Raw genomic sequence first — 21,708 nt, 5'->3', positions numbered from 1 at the left:
TGGTATTTATTTGCTCCCCCACCGAGCAAATTAGGCACAAGGCCAATTTTTAATGTGAGGAGTGAAGGGGAGGGGGAAGGGAAAAGGGGGACCAGCTCCCGAGAGGTGGGAAATGGGAGCTGGTTAAAGGTCAGGTATGTGGGGTTGTCCCCACATCTGGTCTTTGCTTGCAGTATCTGCCGGAACAGATACTACACTTGGCTCGGGGCCAGAGCTGCCGAAACTGAACCCTGATTAGGCCGAGGCTGGCTGTATTCATTTGGCCAGCGTGATGTTAGTGGTGTCATACCAATAAGACAAACAAACGACTCTAATTAATTCCAGGACGAAATTTATGCAATCAAAGCAGCTAGAGGGTTTATTGATTCCATTTAAATTAATTTCGTCTAAAAGTATGAATTACTGGCATTTTATTTGATATATTTGAATTCCAATGTGCAGCGTGAAGTTGATGATGAAAAGAAAGAGAAGGTGAATGTATTCACTGAACCCGTATATGTTCATACGTTTAGCTGATAGTCGTTATCATCTATGTTATTACGGATTATAACGACTACCAGTTGTCAAAATTTTAGCTTTTCACAGTTGTTATTTCTAACAAATATTAGGTTTTAAAATGTTGTCCCTTAGTTTTGGACGCTACAGTACATATTTCTGTGGAAATATATTTTATTTCCTTGTGATATATACCAATCCTTATTTAAGAAGCTCAATGTAATTACAGAGCAATATTATGAATGAATGACAAAAGTGTATATTCCAAAGTTCATGATGTTGACCATCTTATAATTTATTCCTTTAATTCAGTTAACATTTACAATTCTTGACAATATCTGTTTCATAGCGCAACATCAATCACTTAACTATTATATCAACTAGTGAATCTATTTTGCCCTTAACTTATCAGAAGAAATTCCAAATGGCGCAATGGAAACATATTATAAGGTATTTATAGTTTCTCTTCCAATTTTTGGATTTTAATCATGTCAAAATGCACTTTATTTCCTTTTGACAGATTGATTGTGGCTATTTCTTCTGATGAGTTAAGGGCAAAATAGATTCACTAATTGATATAACAATTAAGTGATCGATTTTGCGCTACGAAACACATACTGTCAAGAATTGTAAATGTCAACTGAATTAAAGGAATAAATTATAAGATGGTCAACATCATGAACTTTGAAATATACACTTTTGTCATTCACACACACACACACACACACACACATATATATATTTTTTTTTTTCCTGTAAAAGTCTGAGGAAGCTACAGACGGCCAAAAAACCGGCCGGGTAACTGAAACAATAATGTAACTTAACAGAAAGATACAGTAATAAAAAATAAAACATATATATATATATATATATATATATATATATATATATATATATATATATATAAGAAATAAAAATTACAATAAGTTTACCAAGGTAATCAAAATGGTAAACTTAAAATATATTATAAATATTAAAGAGTTACTATTTACAAGTAAAGTAATCTCAACCAGATGTAAAAGCTCAATAAAACCGAAAAGGAAATAGATGAACAAATGATTAATAAAACATGTTAAAAAAACATCTTGAAAAAGAGTTAAAAACATATTTAATTTTAAAAAAGGAAGCACAAGATAAGTTGATAGTCCTTAATCCGCGGAGTTTCGAAGAAATACTCTCCTTCTCATCAGAGGGCAGGAATTAGCAAAATGCCGGATCGGATTTTGCATGTAAAAGTATTTAATGAAACCACAAGTAAGTCACAGATCTTACTTGGTTAAAAAAAAAAAAAGGTTGAGGTAAGGGGAATAGGAGGTAAAAGAAAAAATGATAAAAAGATTTCACATGAATGGATAGTCTGGTGAAGGGTAAAAAATCCAAGAATGGTAAAATCCAAACACGGTCGAATTTAAAACTTCCAATCCAACAGGTAAGGTGTATATATATGTGTGTGTGTGTGTGTGTGTGTGTGTGTGTGTGTGTGTGTGTGTGTGTGTGTGTGTATATCGCTTTGCTTTAATCTCCTCAAGTCCATGTTAAAACTTTTCCAAAATCAGGATTATATTTCCGAGAAATTGGAAGCTGAATTACCTCCCTTGCTAGCTTCCCAATTCGAATTAGAAGATTTTGATACCAAAACGCTAGATTTTGCAAATGTCTTTTTTCATGATTAATTAATTTTCTACCTCATCGATTTTCGTAAGAGTTATATATTTTACTATTTATGATATGACAATTACGTAGGTACCATTTGTTTTACTTGAAACTCAATAGTTTTTCGTTATTTGAATACAAGCACCGTTAAATTTTTATAGTTTTCATTTCGTCATTTTTTTTTTTTTTTAATAAGGGACGAATTTTGTTTCTACACCGGTTATTGGACTTGTTTTGTTATTTTATTCTTTTCTTTATGTTTCTTCGGAAAAAAATTATCTTTTATTTTCCAGGTTCTTTTTTTAAATGTGGATTCTGTGAAAGTAAGTATTATTTTTTTAGAATAAGTGATTATTCGAGGAAAAAGAAAAGAGTTCGTATTGCTATGAAATGAGAGAAAATGTTAAAATTAGGAGAGTTGTTTTTTGGGGGTACTTATTCAGAAGTGCAGTGGCTGCAGTGCAGTCAGTGCACTTGCACTACTGCACCCCTGGCAGCAATTACTATTTACAGAGTGAATATATCATATTCCAAAAATAACGTACATCGATCAAAAAAAATTTTTTTTTTTTTTTTTTTTTTACTATGAAAATCCAAATTTACGATTTTTAGCGATTTTACTACTTACTAACTTGTATTGAACATAAGGTTGGTTGTGTTTTTTTGTGTTTTTTACATCGACACTTCGAATTAAGATATCTCCCCCCCCCCTTATTTATTTAATCGGATTTCATCACGCATTGCGACTCGCTTGAAATTTGATTTTCTTGGAAAAAAAAAGAAAAGAAAAAGAAATACTTCATCAAATTATATGATTTTTGGAATATGTCATCTTTGTTCTCTAACAAGTTGCATCACTTTTCTTTATTTTCTTTACTTTTAATTGCCGCCATAAACGCCGATCTGAATAAGCACTGTTTTTTTTTTTTTTTTGTTTTGATTCTGGACATTAGACGACTTGGTACTCCTTGGCTGCTGCTCAATTCCATGCCGGCCAGCATATTTATTTAATAGCTGCTCCCTTACAAAGGCTAACGCATGCGCAGATAACATTTTATTGTTGTTGTTGTTGTTTATTTATTTACTTTTTTACAAACATTTTTAATTTATAAACGGATACATTTTGGTAAATTTTTACATTAGGTTACACCTCCACAATTTTTTTTAAAATGGCGACTTTGGAGTGTTTATTCCGAAAGCCGTCCTTAATATGGGGGGGGGGATTCTGAAAGATGGTCTTAACATAAAATTACCCAGAGAATTGTTTTCTTTTACACTAATTTCTTGGTTGTAAAAAAAAAAAAAGTGGATTTGTTTCTGCTAGGTGGTAGTGTCAGTTGAAGAGAAGTAGATTTGTTTATCATGCGCGTGTACAAACATGGCGGCCAGTGAATTACAGTGCATAATACAGGTTTTTATATCCCGAAAACTACTTGTCTCTGCAAAATGTAACTAAGATTATTTTATTCAACATAGTCGAAAACCTATAAAAGTCATCATTTTAAAGAAAATTGTGGAGGTGGACCTAATGTAAAAATTTACCAAAAATTCGTCCGCATGTAAATTAAAAATGTTTGTAAAAGTGAGAAATTATTAATAAATAGTTTAGTTACTTTTCTTTTTAATATTCTTTTAACAAGTTAAGAAGCCAATGTAAGTAAATAAATAAATTAAAAATGTTGTCCATGCATGTGCTAGCCTTTGTAAAGAAGTCAGATTCTCTCTCCTCTGATCTCGAGCGCGTGGTACAGTGGGGAAAGAGGTGGCTTGTTACTTTTAATGCATATAAAACCAAGCTCCTATCTTTACATCATCAACGCTCTGATCCCCATCTGGCATCAATTGAAATGGATGACTCTCGACTAGGGAAAGCTCCATGTTTTGACAAGCTTCTGGGTTTGACCTTTACTTCTGACCTGAAATGGAACACGTACATCAAGTCTGTTGCCAAGGTCGCTGGAAACATGGTAGGATCCTTCTACCGCTCCAGAAGATAGCTCACTGCTGATGCAATTCTCTATCTATATAAAAGACAAGTACGTCCAAGGATGGAGTACTGTTGCCACATCTGGGCAGGAGCTGCTAAAACAGCCTATCCTGCCTTGACAGAGTACAATATAGGCTTCGTGGATTAGTGGGGGATGCCCTTTTCTCTTCCCTGCAACCTCTCTCTCACAGGAGAGACATTGCGAGCCTGTCTTTGTTTTATCATTACTTCCATAGAAACTGCTCATCTGAGCTCCAGTCTCTGGTCCCTTCTCACCAATCTTTCACGAGAAGCACTCGTCTAGCTGAAACCACAGTCAAAAATTTTCCCCACTCTTTATCTGTGCCAAAACCAAAACGTAGATTCCATGAACAAAGCTTCTTTCTTAGAAGTGCACGCCTGTGGATCTCTGTTCCGTCTGCCTGTTTCCCACCTGACTACAACTTGGATGTCTTCAAGTCCAACATAAACAAATTCCTAATGAACCGCCCCCATTAAATAAGACACTTTATCAAATATCAACACTAGTGTACTGTACATGCAATAACCCTTATCCCTGAGTGGCTTCCGGGCCTTGATAAGTAGTGACCACTTTGTAAAAAAAAAGAAAAGCTATTAAATAAATATGCTGGCTACCATGGAACTCAACATCCAAGTTATATGTCTGTTTGTCTGTCTGTTAGTTTGTCCATCTCTCTTCATATTTTCAAACTCTATTTCTGCCGAAGCCAAAAGTCACAGAACAGTGCTAGGAGCCTCAAATGATTGTATTTTTTATGGATGGTTCTTTTATAGGTCTTTAGCTTGTTAAAATAGTTTTTAAGGGGTCAGAAATGGATTGAAATAGTTTTTAAGGGGTCAGAAATGGGTTAAAATAGTTTTTAAAGGGTCAGAAATGAGTCAAAATAGTTTTTAAGGGGTCAGAAATGGGTTAAAATAGTTTTTAAAGGGTCAGAAATGAGTCAAAATGAATGTATTAGTATAAACATTTACTTTGAAATAAAATTTGTTGTGTTTTCAATAGTCTCTTTTTTATTTAGAGACTAGCCTGAGTGCTCAGCATTGCCTGGGTCTTTGCAGGTGTGTGTTGAGCAAAAAAAAAAAAAGTGGTTGTAGGCAGGCAGGCTCAAACCCATAACATGAAAGAGGAAAAGAATATGAAAAAAAAAAGTGATGTCTTTGCCGTTGCATCCATTGCCAAACTGGAAGTGGCAAAGGTTTAAATTAAGGCTAGTCAATCGAAAAGAGGGGATGACTTTCGAAAATATCGCCGAAAAAAAGCAACCGCACTTTATAGAAAAGTGTCCAGTTGAGGGCGAAGGAATTAATGTTTTTAGCCAATTTTTCAATATTTGTCATCCGAAGGGTTGAGCTTCAAAACGATACTGATCTTGTGAAAATTTGTCGCTTCTGTCGAAAGTTTTAGGCAGACATAAAAACATACATATGTACATACACACACACATACATACACACATACATACACATACATGCATACATACAAATATACATATATGCATGCATACATTTAAACAGACAGGTAAGATTTATATTATTTAAAAATGATACTATGCCAACAGAAATGAAATGGTTAAAAATAATAACCAAAACAAGTTATATTATTTATTTGCAATGAAGATTGATTTTTATGTAGAGTGCATTTATATATTTACAAAATTTAAAATTTTTTATCGGATTTGTGTGACACTGCATTTAATTTTTTTTACATTGCAAGCGAACTTTTGTGAATTGACAGTTTTATTAAAATCAATAATGAAAGCAAGTTATATTATTTATTCAATATGTACTTTATAATTTAGACTATTCTTTGTAAACATATAATTTTCAAAGTGTTTGATATTTAAATTAAGCCTTAATTCAGAATTCTTTGAATATTAGTATCAACATAAACTTTGAAATAAAATTTGATGTGCGTGCAGTAGTCTCTTTTTTTCTTATAGGTGATACAATGTCCATGCCAACAGAAATGAAGCCATTTTCTTGTACATTTTTCTGAATATTTCTATTTTGGACGAAATATAGAATATGGACCCCAACCAACTTCAATGCAAAAACCAAAAATAAAAGATACATATTGACTGACACTGGTTTACCTTGATCTTCGCACTTACATCACTTCTGTAAACAAGAGTGCGTTTTTTATATATTTACACAACTTTTATAAAAGTTTGAATTGATATTTTTATCAAGAATAATAATAAAAACGAGTTTTATATATTATAAAGGGAAAAAATCTCAATGTATGTGTGTTTGTACATCTGCCTATAACTTTCGACAGAGGCAACAAATTTTCACAATATCAGTATCATTTTGAAGCCCAATCCATCGGACAACAAATATCGAAAAATTAGCCAAAAACATTAACTGGGCAGTTTTCTACAGCAAGGGTCGATTTTTTTTTCCGCTGACATTTTTTGCAAGTCATTCAACCGTTTTGTTCGCGTCACTTGATATTTCATCCACCTGTGACGTCACAACCATGGTGGGCACATCGGTAAAACAGTTTGTTTTTTCATCTCTTCTTCCTCTGGCACGTTATGGGTTTCTAGCCTGTTTACTGTGCCTCTTTTGTTTTTGCGCTCGCAATTTTCCTTCTTTTTTTTTATTTTTGGCTCAACCAACACCATTACACACACAACCACTTTCTTTTCCTCCTTTGCATTACAGGTTCGAGCCTGCCTGCCAACTACAACTTTTTTTTTTTTCTCAACACACACCTCCAAGCATCCAGGCAACGCCGGGCACCCAGGCTAGTATTACTTAATCGGGACCAAGATTGATTTTCATGTAGAGTTATCACATCGTGGTTGGAGAACCAACCTGGGGTGTTCTACAAAAACGGTTTCCAGAGCTGCATCTAACGATGGGAGAAATACATAACTCTGGGTGGTTCCTATGTAGACAAAGGCTAAGAACTGTGCCAAGTTTCGTTGCTCTACTGCTATGGGAAGTGGGTCAGGGGCATTTCTTATTGTACGCCCCTCATATTGTGTAGGGAAATGTACACAGACACACACACACACACTTTCATCTTTATAGATATAGATTTATGGATAAAATGCCTATGGCAATATAATTATGTAACATGAAAACCATATAAAACCATTATCAATGTGTACAGTATTTTTCTTGCATTCTATCGTGGCTGTACTTTTTTAATGCTTACTAAAACTGTGTACTTTAGAATTTAAACATGCTAGTGTTTGATCTATCTATCTATCTATCTATCTATACTCCTATAAATTCGGTTTTCTTTTGTGTGTATCGATATTCATATTAAAAACCCTCTTTTCTATTTATTTAAAAAGAAAATACAATTTCCTTATATCTTGGCTGTGGAATTGCATTCACTAGCAAAAGATCTAGCTAATTTGCATATTCTTTTGAACATTCATTTTAATTAATTCTCTATTAGTTGCTTCGGTTTTCTAATGGGATAATCATCTTTAGTTAACTATTATGTGTAATTATATTCATGCAGATATTCTACATGATTTATACTTGCGTAATATGTGCGTAAAAAGTTCATAGTAAACACAAAATTGTTTCCATATATGTTTATGTATACGTATATATTTTTGTTAAACAAATCTATATATATATATATAAAAGTGAACGTGTCTGTGTGTGTGTCTGTGTATATTTCTCTACGCAATAACTCTGTCAATTTTTAGTCTACAGACTCGAAATTTGATATACAGGGTACTGAGATTTGGGAAAATCGATGTGATCGGGTTTCGGCCAGAAATTTCGCTGTTAAGGGGGACAAAGTTCAACGATTTGACCCTTGAGAACTCTACCAAACTCCTCCGACAATTTTGGGTATAAACACTTGACATTTTAGATATTGGTTCCTTGGACATGGATCTAACTTAATAACTTGATATGAGCCTAAAACAAATGTTAAGGGGTCCTAATAGGGGTCAAAGTTAACAAAAATTACTATTTTTTTTTATTGCTCAGCGTACACCTTCAAACACCCGAGCAACGCCAGGTACCCATTTCTAGTATACATATATAAAAGTGAAAATGTCTGTCTGTGTGTGTGTATTTCCCTACCAAATAACTCTGTCAATTTTCAGTCTAGAGACTTGAGATTTGACATAAGTGTTAGTGAGATTTAGGAAACTCTTTTTAATTTAGCTGTCAAGGGGTCAAAGTTTAACAATTTGATCTTTGGAAACCTTACCATACTCCTCTGCCAATTTTAGGTATAAACACTTGAAATTTTAAATGTAGGTTACTTGGACATGGATCAAACTTTTTAATTTGATTTGAGCCACAAAAAATAAATGTTTAGCGGTCAAGTGGGGTCAAAATTTTAAAACTGATCTCTGCGATATCTACCAAATTACTAAGCCAATTTCTGATCCAAACATTTGAAATTTTACATAAAGGATGTTCCGAGATGGGGCAAGCTTTTTATAGCTTGGGTGGAAAATTTGAGTTTCCAAGGGGTCAAACTTTAAAAGATTTGACCGTTGCAGTCTCTAGCAAACTACTCAGCCAGTTTTGGGTCTAAACATTTGAAATTTATACATAACGGGTATTCAGACATGCGGCAAGCTTTTTAATCAGTTCTGGAGTGAAAATTGGTTGCCAAAAGGTCAAAGTTGAAAGAGTTGACCTTTGCAGATTCTAGCAAATTCCTCCGCCAATTTTTTATTTTCATTTGAGACCAAAATAATAAATGTTAAGGGGTCAAAATTAGGGTCAAAGTTAAAAGAATTTAACCTCTGCGGTCTCTACGAAATTACTCAGACAATTTTTGGTTTAAATATTTGAAATCTTAAATAAAGTGTATTCACACGTAGGGCAAGTTTTGAGCAAAGCTGGGCTGAACTGCTAGTATTTAAATAAAGCCTTATTTCTGGATCCTTTGAATACAGGGTGACCAAATAAAATGGGCCCAACTCTAATTAGGCCCCGTTTCTTAGTGTTTTGTCCAAATGAAATGAAACTTTGGTCATAACTAGTTTATTATATTCAGAACATCACATCAAAACACTAGGGTCTTTGCCCTTTTTTTCTCCGTTCTACAGCATATGTTCTAGATGGCCTCCATTTAGCTCTGTGCATTTCTTGAGGTGCAGCACGAAGTTGTCCATGACATTCTTACAGACCAAATTGGTAATGGCTTTCATCTCCTCCCTGATGGCTTCCTTGAGTTCCGTGATGGTTCTGGGTTTCTCTGCATAGACTCTGTCCTTAAGATAGCCCAAAAGAAAAAAATCTGGGGGGCTTAAGTCCGGGCTATGGGGTGCCCACTCAAAATCAGTCTTGAGACTGATCACTCGGCCTCCGAAGTTCTCTTTCAGCCAATCTCGGGACAGGTTTGAGGTGTGAGAACTTGCTCTGTCCTGCTGGAACCAGAACTTGCTTATGAGCGATAGGTAGATGGGCTGGAGCTCATTCTTGAAGTTTTTGAGGACCTCCACATACCGCTCCTTGGTGACTGTCACTGCTGCGCCAGATTCTTCGATGAAGATTGGTCTGATGATGCCTCTGGCCAAGATTGCAGCCCACACTGTGCATTTAGGAAAGTGCAGGGGCTTGATGACTACTTCATTGGGTCTGAAGGCCCCCCAGAAGACATTTGTCTTGGAGTTTGCCTTTCCATCAAGATCGAAGTGGGCTTCATCTGAGGTCCAAAGGAGTTTAAGGAAACTTGGTGTTTCCTCAATCTTCTCAAGCATCTTGACTGTCATAGCCCTCCTCTGCTTCTTGTCTGAGGCTGTAAGGGTTTGCAGCATCTTATTCTGTATGAGTAAGCCCTGATATCGTCACCAGCACTCTCCTGTAAGTCTCATGGGACATACCGAGGGACTGACTTCGCTTACGCACAGAGCGTTTCGGACTCTGCTGGAGAGACTCTCTCACTCTTTCGACCAGCTCGGCTGTTCGCTTCTTGGGACGTCCCGAGTGTCTCTGACGGTTCTCTCTGGAAGCGTTGAGGTTCTCCATGGTCCCATACTTCTCGAAGTGGTCCACCCAATTTTGAATTCTGCTTTTGGACGGAGCCTTTTCACATTCGAACTGACGCATGAATCTGTCCTGGGTTTTCTTAAACGAGCCTGTCTTGTAGTAAAATTTAACACAGTGTATTCTTTGTACCAGCTCCCACTGGAGTCTTGGTGTACTCACGGTCGTTGATTCTGCCATGTCTTGTAAAATAAGGGCAATCGGTGAATAAATAATGGGGATATAACATAAAATGTACATGGGGCCCATTTTTTGGGGTCACTCTGTATTAGTATAAACATTTATTTCGTAATAATTTTTTTTCCTTTGCAGTAGTCTCTTTTTTATTTACAAGTGATACAATGCCTATGGTAACAAAAATGAAACCAATTTCCTGTACACATTTCGGAAGTTCCTTCTTAGATCAAAATGGACACGACACATGCGAAGTTACAGTAGAGAGAATCCATTTTTTGTAAAATATGTAGATCTTTTATTTCTAACTTAAAAACAAAACACTTGGATAAAAACATAAAAACATGTCAACGCAAAGAATGGAGCTCCGTGATGAAAACACTGGGATATATGAGGGGTGTGCAATAAGTAATGCCCCTGACCCACTTCCCATAGCAGTAGAGCAACGAAACTTGGCACAGTTATTAGTCTTTCTCTACATAGGAACCACCCAGAGTCATGCATTTCTCCCATCGTTTGATGCAGCTCTGGAGATCATTTTTGTAAAACACTCCAGGTTGGTCCTCCAACCATGATGTGACTTCAGAAATCAAGGCTGAATCATCTGGGAAATGCTTTCCTTTCAAAAACAAGTTCATGGCTGGGAAGAGGTGAAAGTCAGAGGGTGCAAGGTCAGGAGAGTAGAAAGGATGGAGGAGGATTTCATAACCACACGCCCGTGCTTCTGATCTGGCAACATGCGAGTTGTGGACCGGGGCATTTTTCTGCAGGAGGAGGGTAACTTTGCTGATCTTGCCCCGCCTCTTGATTTCGATAGCTTCCCTTAATTTCCTCAAAAGTGAAGCATAATAGGCTCCTGTAATTGTGGTACTCTTTGCCAGGAAATCTGTCACCACTACTCCATCCTGGTCTCAGAAGACTGTGAGCATGACCTTGCCAGCAGAGGGCTGCACCCTTGCCTTCTTTGGAGGTGATGTGTCCAAGTGCTTCCACTGCATTGGCGTGGCTTTGGTCTCTGGATCATAGTGATGGACCCAGGTTTCATCCTGTGTAATCAGTCTTTTGAAAAACTTTGACTCATCTTCTTGGCACATCTCCAAATTCATCCTCGAGCACTTGACGCGTTCTCGCTTCTGGAATGGTGTGAGCAACCTTGGAATCCATCTGGCAGACACCTTATGCATATGCAAATCGTCATGATAGTTTCCACAGACCCTGTACTAATCTTGACATTTTGGGCTATTTAGCGAATAGTAATGCACCGATCTTCCAAAATGGCAGCCTCAACTTGACGGACAGATGCCTCATCAATGGCAGAAGGGGGTGGCGACCAGGTCTGGGAGCTGTTTCTACAGACTTCCGGCCATGTTTGAATTCACAATGCTAACGTTTTACAAGGTCATATCATGGGGCATTATCAACATAAGTTTTGTTCATTTCATCAAAAGTCTCCTGTGGTGTGCATCCTTTCAAATACAAAAACTGAATCACTGCTCGGCATTCAACAGACTCCATTTCACACTTGACTCAGTTCTAACACCTGAAAAACAGAAACCACAATTAGTTCAGAGCTATAATTTGCCACATAACCCGTAGAAATATAAATCATTGCACATGCAAAATTTCAGCTAGATCAGACAACTGGAAGTGGGTCAGGGGCACTACTTATTGAACGCCCCTCATAAATGTAAGTCAATAAAAAATCAAAGGTCAACTCCAAGTTATCCATAAAAATAAATAACTTAATTAACTTTGAAATAAAATTTGTTGTGTGTCTAATATTTTTTTTTACTTACAGGTAATACAATGCCTCTGCCAACAGAAATAAAACCATTTCTTTGCACACTTTGTGGAAGTTCCTTCTTAATTGAATCAAAATGGACAAGACACATGCGAATTCACAATGCTGAGAATCCATTTTCTTGTGAAATATGTGGGTCTTCATTTTCTAAACAATCACGGTTGACAAGGCATCTTCGTGTACACACTGGAGAGAAACCATTTTACTGTGAAGAATGTGGATCTTCATTTTCCGATAAATCCAACTTAAAATCACACACACGCACACACACAAGGCAGAAACCATTTTCTTGTGAAATGTGCGGATGTTCATTTTCTAAGCGAGCGCATCTGACGCGGCACATATATATACACAGTGGCGAGCGTCCGTTTGTCTGTCAAACATGCGGATCTACATTTTCCCGTGAAGTGACTTTACAAGTTCACGTACGTTCACACACTGGCGAGAAGCCATATTGTTGTGATGTATGTGGATGTAGTTTCACGCATCAATCGCATTTGAAAACGCACGCAAGTGTTCACTCTGGAGAGAAACCATTTAGCTGTGACGTATGTGGATCTTCGTTTTCTCGAAAATTTTCTTTAAAAGTTCACACACGTATCCATACAGGAGAAAAACCATTTTCTTGTCAAATGTGTGATTCAGCATTTTCCCAGCAATCACAGTTGATACGGCACATGCAACATCACACTGGAAAAGAAAAGACATGAGATTTGAATCTAAAAATCAAAACACTTTGATAAAAATCTAAGTGATCGAGAAATTAAAAGTTTACTACAAGAACGGAACTCCGCGATAAAAACATTTAGAAAAAAATGTTAGTCATAAAGAAATCAATGGTCAATGCAAGGAATGGAGTTCAGTGATCAGTAAGAAGTATCTGAACTAAAATATTTAAACAATGATGAAATATGCGAATCTAAAAACAAAACACTTGGATAAAAACATAAGTCAACTTTAACTTCTTGTGAAATGTGTGCTTCGGTATTTTCTCAGCAATCACAAATGGTATAAAAAAAACAAAACCCTTGCATAAAAATGTAAGTCAACTCAAAGAATGGAGCTCCGTGATAAAAACACTTGGAAAGAAAATGTTATTCAAAGAAATCAATGGTAAACACCAGGAATGGGGTTTATGATCAGTAATTGGTACATCATATGCGTCATCACACTCTAAAATGCAGGTTCTGCCATACAGAACTGGAAAGTGTTAGTCATCTGATATCAAGTTGCAAGGTTCTTTTAGGGCACAGCTACTATACAGCAAGACATGATGGAGTATGTAAGTAACTCCACTGGACTATCTGTAAATAATTAAACATCCAGTGTAGCAGCAAGTCCTGGAGCATCAACCTGAAAGAACAGTTGGAAATGACTTATATACCATACATTATGACCATGTAATCCCTACAGCCACCTACCTTAAAAATGCTGCTGTGAAACCTGACATGGAATAAGACAGAGAGAGTAGGAACCTTGGTTGAAGTGAGTGTTCCTAATGATGGCGGTCTGAACAGAGCTGAAAGGGAAAAACAGACCAAATATCAAGGTCTCATGTATGATATGAAAAGAAACTGGAATCTTAGAGAGATGTCAGTCATACCCGTTATTATAGGTGCCGCAGGGCTTATGAAGAAGAACCTGAAGTCCTATCTAACTAATATTCCTGGTAAACCAAGTGCAAAAGAGATCCAGACAATTGCACTTAAGGGAACAATGAGGATACTAAAAAGAGCTCTCGGTTGGTTTCAATACAAAGCAGGACAATGTTGGCAGCTGGTTTATCTGCCCATACCCAATGTTACAATCTTCAAAGGAAGAAAATTAATATATATATATATATATATATATATATATATATATATATATATAATTCATTAAATAATTTGATTTTTTGTGAATCAATTCTGTTTTTGATCCAACTTATAATTGTCTTCGCTTCTTTGATCAAAAACAGAATTAATAGACAAAAAACTTGTATTTTATTTAATGAAATATGCTCCCTAAATATACATTGGGGATAAAATTTTTAGTATGATAAAAATTTCAAGTTTCTAATGTAATAAAAATGTTTAATAGTTTAAATGTTCTAAAATTGAATTATTCTTTCTTCAACACACGAAATTATCAAAAAGATTAATTGCATTTGTGTGAATCTATCCTTTATTCTCCTGTACAATTGGTAGCTCTTTCTTTTCATTAAACTCTAAATCAACACGCCACTTGCAAATACACACTGGTGTCAAACGGATGTTTGATGTGAACGGGAGGGAACTTGAATGCCTACTAGACGCTGTCCTCGAGTATCTAAGGTCTCTCTGTACAGGGGTTTGTCAGAACAACCTGGCATGAGGATACTTTTTCCACAGAAGTAAATCCTGATCAAATATTAAAAATCACATAGTAGTCGCTGCACAAATAAGATCTCACTATGGCTAACTCACATTAGCTTTTAGGGGGAATGATGCACCTTCTCCAAGTGATATTACCTCAAGTAATAGCACGAAGCTGGATACTCCACCAGACTAGATAAATTCTTGTCCTGGAATCCAGTAAAACTAAAAGACTAAAATGAAAGATATACTACAACATATAAAAATGGTTAATTGGGGAGCTGAAAATTATGTTCCCAATTTCTTTACTAACTCAGTGTTTGAAAGATAAAGAACTTAAATCAAAGATTCGAATATCTAGGTATCTCATATAGAGTTCAAATGTTAGCCCCAGGTTGTGGGCCCCTTGATTTCTGAGAACTTCGACTGAAGTAAAATAAAACAAAAAAATGTTAAATTTGTGTTTATCACTTCTTTATTCTCCTGTACAATTTGTAGCTCTTTCTTTTCAATAAAATCTAAATCAACATGCCACTTGCAAATACACACTGGTGTCAAACCATTTTGCTGCAGATTATGTGAATCTTCATTTACCAACACACATACATAATACCATGCTGCTAAATACTCACATAAGTATATTACTTATGTACTTATGCATGCATATTCACACTATGAACATATGAACCTACATATTTCTTTATCACACAAATTTGTATAAATGAATATATGTATTAGTTAAAAAACTTGTCTCATATATATATATACTAGCAGGGTGCTTGGAGGTGTGTGTGTTTTTGAGTAAATCAAAACAAAAATCGTTGATCGGGTGCTTGTTTCAAAAAAAAAAGTTTTGGTAGGTATGTAGGAAGGATTGAACCCGAAGCTGTGACACGCAGTAGGAAAATAATAAAGTGTGAGATAAAACGTGCGGCGTTTAATGGAAACATGTTTGAATTTATTTAAGTAAGATAAAGAATTGGCAGGTGCCCGTACTTGACGACTTAATGAGGTCAACTTTCAGTGCGGGGCAGTATTTTATTTACTGTGGGTCTGTTCGCTTCGTTTTTTTATACGAAAAAGTTGAATCCACATGCGGTGATCGAAAAATGTTTAATATTTCACTTTTGAAAGTCAGGCAACTTAAATAGACAGGTGACCTCTGTTGTTAACTCGTAGATATTATGATTTCGATGGGATATAAAAAGTTTTAAGAAGTTGTGAGCCGACCGATCACTTCTCGGAAAAAAGCCTTTCTCGGACATACACGAAAATCCACACACACACACACACAAACAAACATTTTAGCTTTTATATATATAGAAGATATATATATATATATATATATATATATATATATATTTGTAGTCATCGACATACAGTACTGTTTCATTGTATCACAACTCATCAGTGCCGCTAGACTAACATCTCTCCCAAGCCGAGGGTTGAACCTAGAACCCCCGTGTTGACAGTCGGCAGTTCTACCCAACAATCCACAAAGCGATGCTCGCAAATAATCTCGATAAATGTCTATTTTAAACAAACATTCATCCATCACTTTTATATTGCTCAAACCGCTTAATTACAAACAGACAGGTGAAAATATTTTTTCAAATATATTTCACCATTTTTATACAAATTTTTTAATTTATGAAGCTCAATCTAATTACAAAACAAATATATATATATATGTATATAAAAGGCAAAATGTGTGTGATCATTTCGTGTATGTCTTCAAAAGGCTTCTTTCGCACACGCTCCCAGGGTCGTTACTATCGCTTAAAACTATATCATAATATCTAGGAATTAGGAAAGCGCGTAGCGTATAGATTTATTTACGTCGATTTTTACAAAATTATTGTTATTTTGGCTTCTCGCGTGTTGATTGGGCTTTTTAGTATAAATAAAATGAAACTAAACTAAGCTCAAACGGACGTGTTCGCGGCAATGCACCGGGAACAGACGCTTACGCTGCGTGACTTCTATTTTACCTTCTTAATTAGGTCAAATGGAAGCAGCAAAGTTAACTTTTATTACGCACGCCTGTTTTTATAGTTATAGTTAGATAAATAAATTCAAACACATCTACGCTGTATGTCGCGGTGGCCCAATGGTAACATCGCACGGTTTTTTTTTTCACACATTAATTTCCAACTCAAGGGTACGGGTTCGATCCTCATGCACTCACCTACCAAAACATTTTTTTTTTATTATTTAAACCCCCCCCCCCGGAGTTTTATTTACTTCAAGACACCCGGGTATCGCCGGGTACCCCCCCCCCCGCTAGTATATATATATATAACAAATGACAAAAGTCTATATTCCAAATGTCATAATGTTACAAAAGATAAAATTGAAAATTCGAAATGATGTAATAAAAGATAAAAGGTAATTGCAATTCTCTTCCAATTTTCAGGTTTTCTAATCATGCCCATATACTAGTGTTGGGACGATTAATCGGAATTTAAAAAATCAGAAGATTTGGGGGTATTGGAATTGGTATCAGAATCTGAAAAATTGATGCCTATTTTCCGATGCCAAAACAATTCTTTTAATTGTCTTTTTGTTATTTGATTTTGTTTAAACCAAAATCTTCCATTGCTGGTAATACTGATGAAAATAATACATTTTTATTGATTTTAAAATACCATTAAAGTTAAAATCGATAGATCATTCCCCATAAGTGTATTTTGACGTTTAGGAAAATTTCTGCATATTTAACATGTGTTTTGGGGGAAAATCAGGAGAAATAACTATCTTATAGTTAAATAATTAGAGATTTATAAAGAATCGGAATCAGGAATTTAGCATGGAATCGGTAATTGTATCGGAATTGGGAAAAATACTGGAATCTTCCCATCACTACCAAATACATTTTCTTTTCTTTTAGTTGCTATATCTTCTGACGAGTTAAGGGCAAAATAGATTCACTGATTGATATAATAATTAAATGAATGATTTTGTGCTACAAAACAGTTGCTGTCAAGAATTGTTAATATCAATGTAATTGAAGGAATAAATTGTAAGATGGTTAACATCATGAAGTTTGGAATATAGACTTTTGTCATTTGTTATATATATATATATGTATATACACATATATAGTCATCCACATACAGAGCTGTTTCGTTGTATCACAACTCATCAGTGCGGCTAGACTACCACCTTTCTCTAGCCATGGATTGAACTTATAACTATCGCATTGATAGTCGGCAGTTCTAACCACTTCACCAAGGATAGATGCTTGTAAACGACTTCATCAAATGTCCATTAAATAAACATTCACCCATCGCTTTTACACAGTGATGGAAGATTACTGAAGTGTAACATATGCACTTACAAGAGTTATATAATGCTCAGAGACGAACCATCTTCAACACACCCATTCAAGAGACTAATTGGGATGATATAATAGCACTGTCCCAATAACACACTGACCCGCTAGAAGTCAGCACTCCGTCCAATAACAGTAATGGATACATCTCGTTAGATAACCCAGGGCAACCAGTTGAGTTGAACCAACAGCCAGAGATACTGACTCAAAAGAACATATATATATATATATATATATATATATATATATAATTATCCACTGACACAAGCTAACATGAGTACCGCAAGCCAACATGGCTATCATCAAAACTTGTTTCCACGTGCGCTTTACACACATACTCTTTCCTACCACGAGACACTAACCCTTTGCCCTGTCTCTACTATCGGATGCACATTCCTACAACACGTATACACCGAACACTTTTCTCTCTCTTCCTATAGGCTTGTCGGATATCTAATCTACGTTGCAGGATTCTTTAATCCTTTGTCCACAACATGTTGTACACGCACGAACTTTCTTTACAAGCTACAGGACTACGCACGTCGATACAGAGACTAGACGCACACTAAATACCTTTCCCTTTCGTTCTCCATTAACTGTGCTTATCTACGTCGCAAAACTGTCTAATTCTCTACTCTAACTACTACTGACTACAAACATAACATACTATCCTTACGCACAAGAATAATTCCAGCTACTAACTCATTTCTCTCTAGTACACACTAATAATAAGACAGAAGAACTTTATTTAAGTAGTATACTTAATATATGCAATCACCGTACGCTTGCTTGTATTAAAGTGTCCTCCATGATACCCATATCATACCAAACCACTGCACGTGGCTCATAATTTAACTGTCACTATATTTGTAACTGCAATATATATAATCCCAGCTGTGATACTAGGGCTAATTTTCTGAGTAGATGCAACACTCTGCGCCTGACCTTAATGACTACAATTCCAAATCCCAACGAACTAGCTGTTCCTATAACTGGGAGGAAAAAACCTAATAGCTAGCTACGAAATCTTATACATTTTACCTCCAAGACGATTGCGTTTGCCTTACCTGCATGCAAAAAAAAAAAAAAAAAATTCCCCCCTTCTTCAAACTAAACCTTACCTGTAACTCAAAAATCCTAATCGAAATCTATCTGTAAATAAATAACCCCTCTTCTCTTGAACGCTAACAATCTACTCCTTCCAACCTATCCGCCACTAAACTCCCACATTGCCCCGCATCTGTAGTGGAATCGCTAACTTCCAGCCCCTAATCCCTCACATGCGAACTGTTTTAATAGCCATCACTAAACATCTATACATTTCTACCTCTAAGGCATGCATTACAGCTCATTCCTATCCAGTAAGGGATTTAACAGCCTATGCACACAGAGGCAGGTACTTAACAGCCAAAGTACTCAGAAACAAAGCGATCTGCACTACACAACTGTCTCCTCGAGTTTTGCAACGATTAATACATTATTGAAACGACACTCCTTGTTATGCAAAATGCCCCATGACTCTTACTAGAAAATACTTACAACTTCAACTCTATTCGCACCTACTGAAAACCTGCCCATATATCTATTCACCTAATTACGTATGACTCAAAACTTGCTGTCTTATCCATGCTATATTGCACTTACATCTTAACCCTCCTATCATCTAAAATAGCTCGGGCACAACTCGTAGCTCAATTCTTAATACCTACTCATACTGTAACATTATCCTAGACCTAAGCTAACATAAATAAAATAATAAAAAAAAAAGGGGTAAGACTAAAATCACATTATCTCCTCCCTAACAAGCCCTCTTACAATCATAGACGCTTACACTGCATGAACTTCACCCACCCCCTTTATCCATTAACAAGTAAATAGCATGTCCCTAAATCACTTTGAGGGGTGTAACTAATCAGTAGAGATATAATCCCCCACAAACTAACCCAGTAACACTAACCATGCGGGGTTGCAGAAATACCTGGATTAGAACGTAGGCGCGGAGAAAACCCTCTCAGGGCTGACGGACCCAGTAGGTCTTCCCAGATCATCCTTCTAGGAGAAGGAAAACTCTGAAACTAAACCAAAGGGGAGAGAGGCCTCTTCAGTCTTGGATGACAACCTTCTTAGAGCTGGTGACTCAAACAAATTCACCGGTTTGCAAACCTAAATTGCTTAAGGAGTAGATAGGCTCTGTCTATCGCCCGGCTTCTATACTCCTTCTTTGCCTATTAGTCAAGCGCAGAGACACTATCTCAGTGATTCGACAGAAACACCCAGCGGTAGATCTTGTTTCCTGGCTAGGGCAATGAACGCCGTTCTTCCCCATTCCCAGCACGCCCCACCCCTAAAACTGAACATTTGGGAGTGCTTGAGTATAAGATATGCCTGAGCGATTAGATTGGGTTGACCTTCTTCTAAAGGGTTGAGGGAACGGATTGACAGTTCCTGGCTGCTGTTCCCGACTGGTAGTACAGGAGACCCTAACTCTTTGGTAGCGCTTAGAGCGGCTGCTCCATCAACAGTTGAATAATATCAGGTTGTTTGTAGTGCCATGACGCGCATGGAAAGGGACCCTGCACTCATCCCCGGTGGGCTTTCCTGAGGCCACAATCCTAATTGGAGAAAGGTCAGCTGATGGTCTACTTGTGATGCATGTCTGAAGCTCCGCATAACCTCTTGTTTAGCTCCCCCTTACCGAAACTCTTAAAAAAAAAAAAATATGACGACAGTACAATCTAAAAATAAGCTTAAACCAGGATTAGGGACAAACAAATTCAACTTGCCTCCTCCCTTGAGGCTCTCATTCACAAATATCCGTGGGCTTAGAACTAACTTAGCTGATGTTGAAGCATTTCTCTTAACAAATACCCCGGATATCTTAGCACTAAGTGAGACTAACCTACACTCCTCCATTCCCTCTAACCACTTTAACATGCCTGGATATCTCCCACTCTGCCGTAAGGACTCTGACAGACATATGCACGGACTTGGAGTTTACATTCGTAATACCCTTCCCTCGACTAGAGAAACAAACCTAGAAACAGATGATCAAGCCTTTATGTGCTTTAGACTAAACATGCAACACAATATTAGCTACTATTATTTTCTCTACCGCTCTCCCTCGACTCAGGACTGCTCCATAATAAACAAAGTATCTGACAGCATAGACATGGCACTGTCCCTCGACACTAGCGCACAAATACATGTGTTTGGTGACTTTAATGTCCATCACAAAAACTGGCTTGGATTCTCTACTCACACAGATGCAGCGGGCAGCACAACCCATAGCTTCGCTATATCTCACTCCCTATCACAAATTGTTACGTTTCCAACCCGTTTCCCTGACCAGGAAGAACAACACGCATCACTTCTAGATCTGTTTTTGACCACAGTTCCCGATGACTGCATAACGAAGGCCCACAGCCCACTCGGGAACGCTGATCATGCAGTGATAATGGTTGAAATCGCCCTAAACTCTAGACCCAAAACTGAAGAGCCAGTGCTCAAAACAACGAGATATTATAATAAGGCTGACTGGGAAGCCATCAGGGAACTAATTAGAGATGCTCCATGGAAAAATATTTTCTCTCTCCCTGCTGAACAATGTGCAAACGAGACCACTGACTGGTTCAAAACTGCAATCGAAGCGCATGTTCCCATGCGGAAATTTTATAGTAAGCCCCACTCTCCCCAATGGTTTGGGTCGACTTGTGCAACTGCCATTGCTCAAAAGCAGCATGCATACCGTAGGTTTAACCGACATAAGTCCAGTTCAAACAGACTGAAGTATATAGAAGCTAGAAATAACGTTGAGAAAGAAATAGCGACAGCTAAGTGAGAATTTACGGAAACCACTAAAAAGTGCATCGAAGCACAAAAACTAGGAACTCGAGACTTCTGGAAAATCTACAACAGTGTAGTAAATAAT

At 36.8% G+C, this 21,708-nt stretch overlaps 1 long non-coding RNA gene across 1 annotated transcript; it reads left to right on the top strand.

Moving 5' to 3' along the window:
- Nucleotides 1-2,084: 2,084 nt before the first annotated feature.
- LOC145297788 (uncharacterized) lies at nucleotides 2,085-12,345 on the top strand. The gene is made up of 2 exons (XR_013870326.1): nucleotides 2,085-2,471; nucleotides 12,111-12,345. It is a non-coding gene; the product is annotated as an uncharacterized LOC145297788 (long non-coding RNA).
- The last annotated feature ends 9,363 nt before the right edge of the window (nucleotides 12,346-21,708 follow it).

The sequence above is a fragment of the Euprymna scolopes genome, chromosome 18, assembly GCF_053919585.1.
Source record: "Euprymna scolopes isolate OS-2025 chromosome 18, ASM5391958v1, whole genome shotgun sequence".
Taxonomy (NCBI): Eukaryota; Metazoa; Mollusca; class Cephalopoda; order Sepiida; family Sepiolidae; genus Euprymna; species Euprymna scolopes.
Note: the sequence above shows the minus strand (reverse complement) of the source record. Positions and strands in the feature narration are given on the sequence as shown.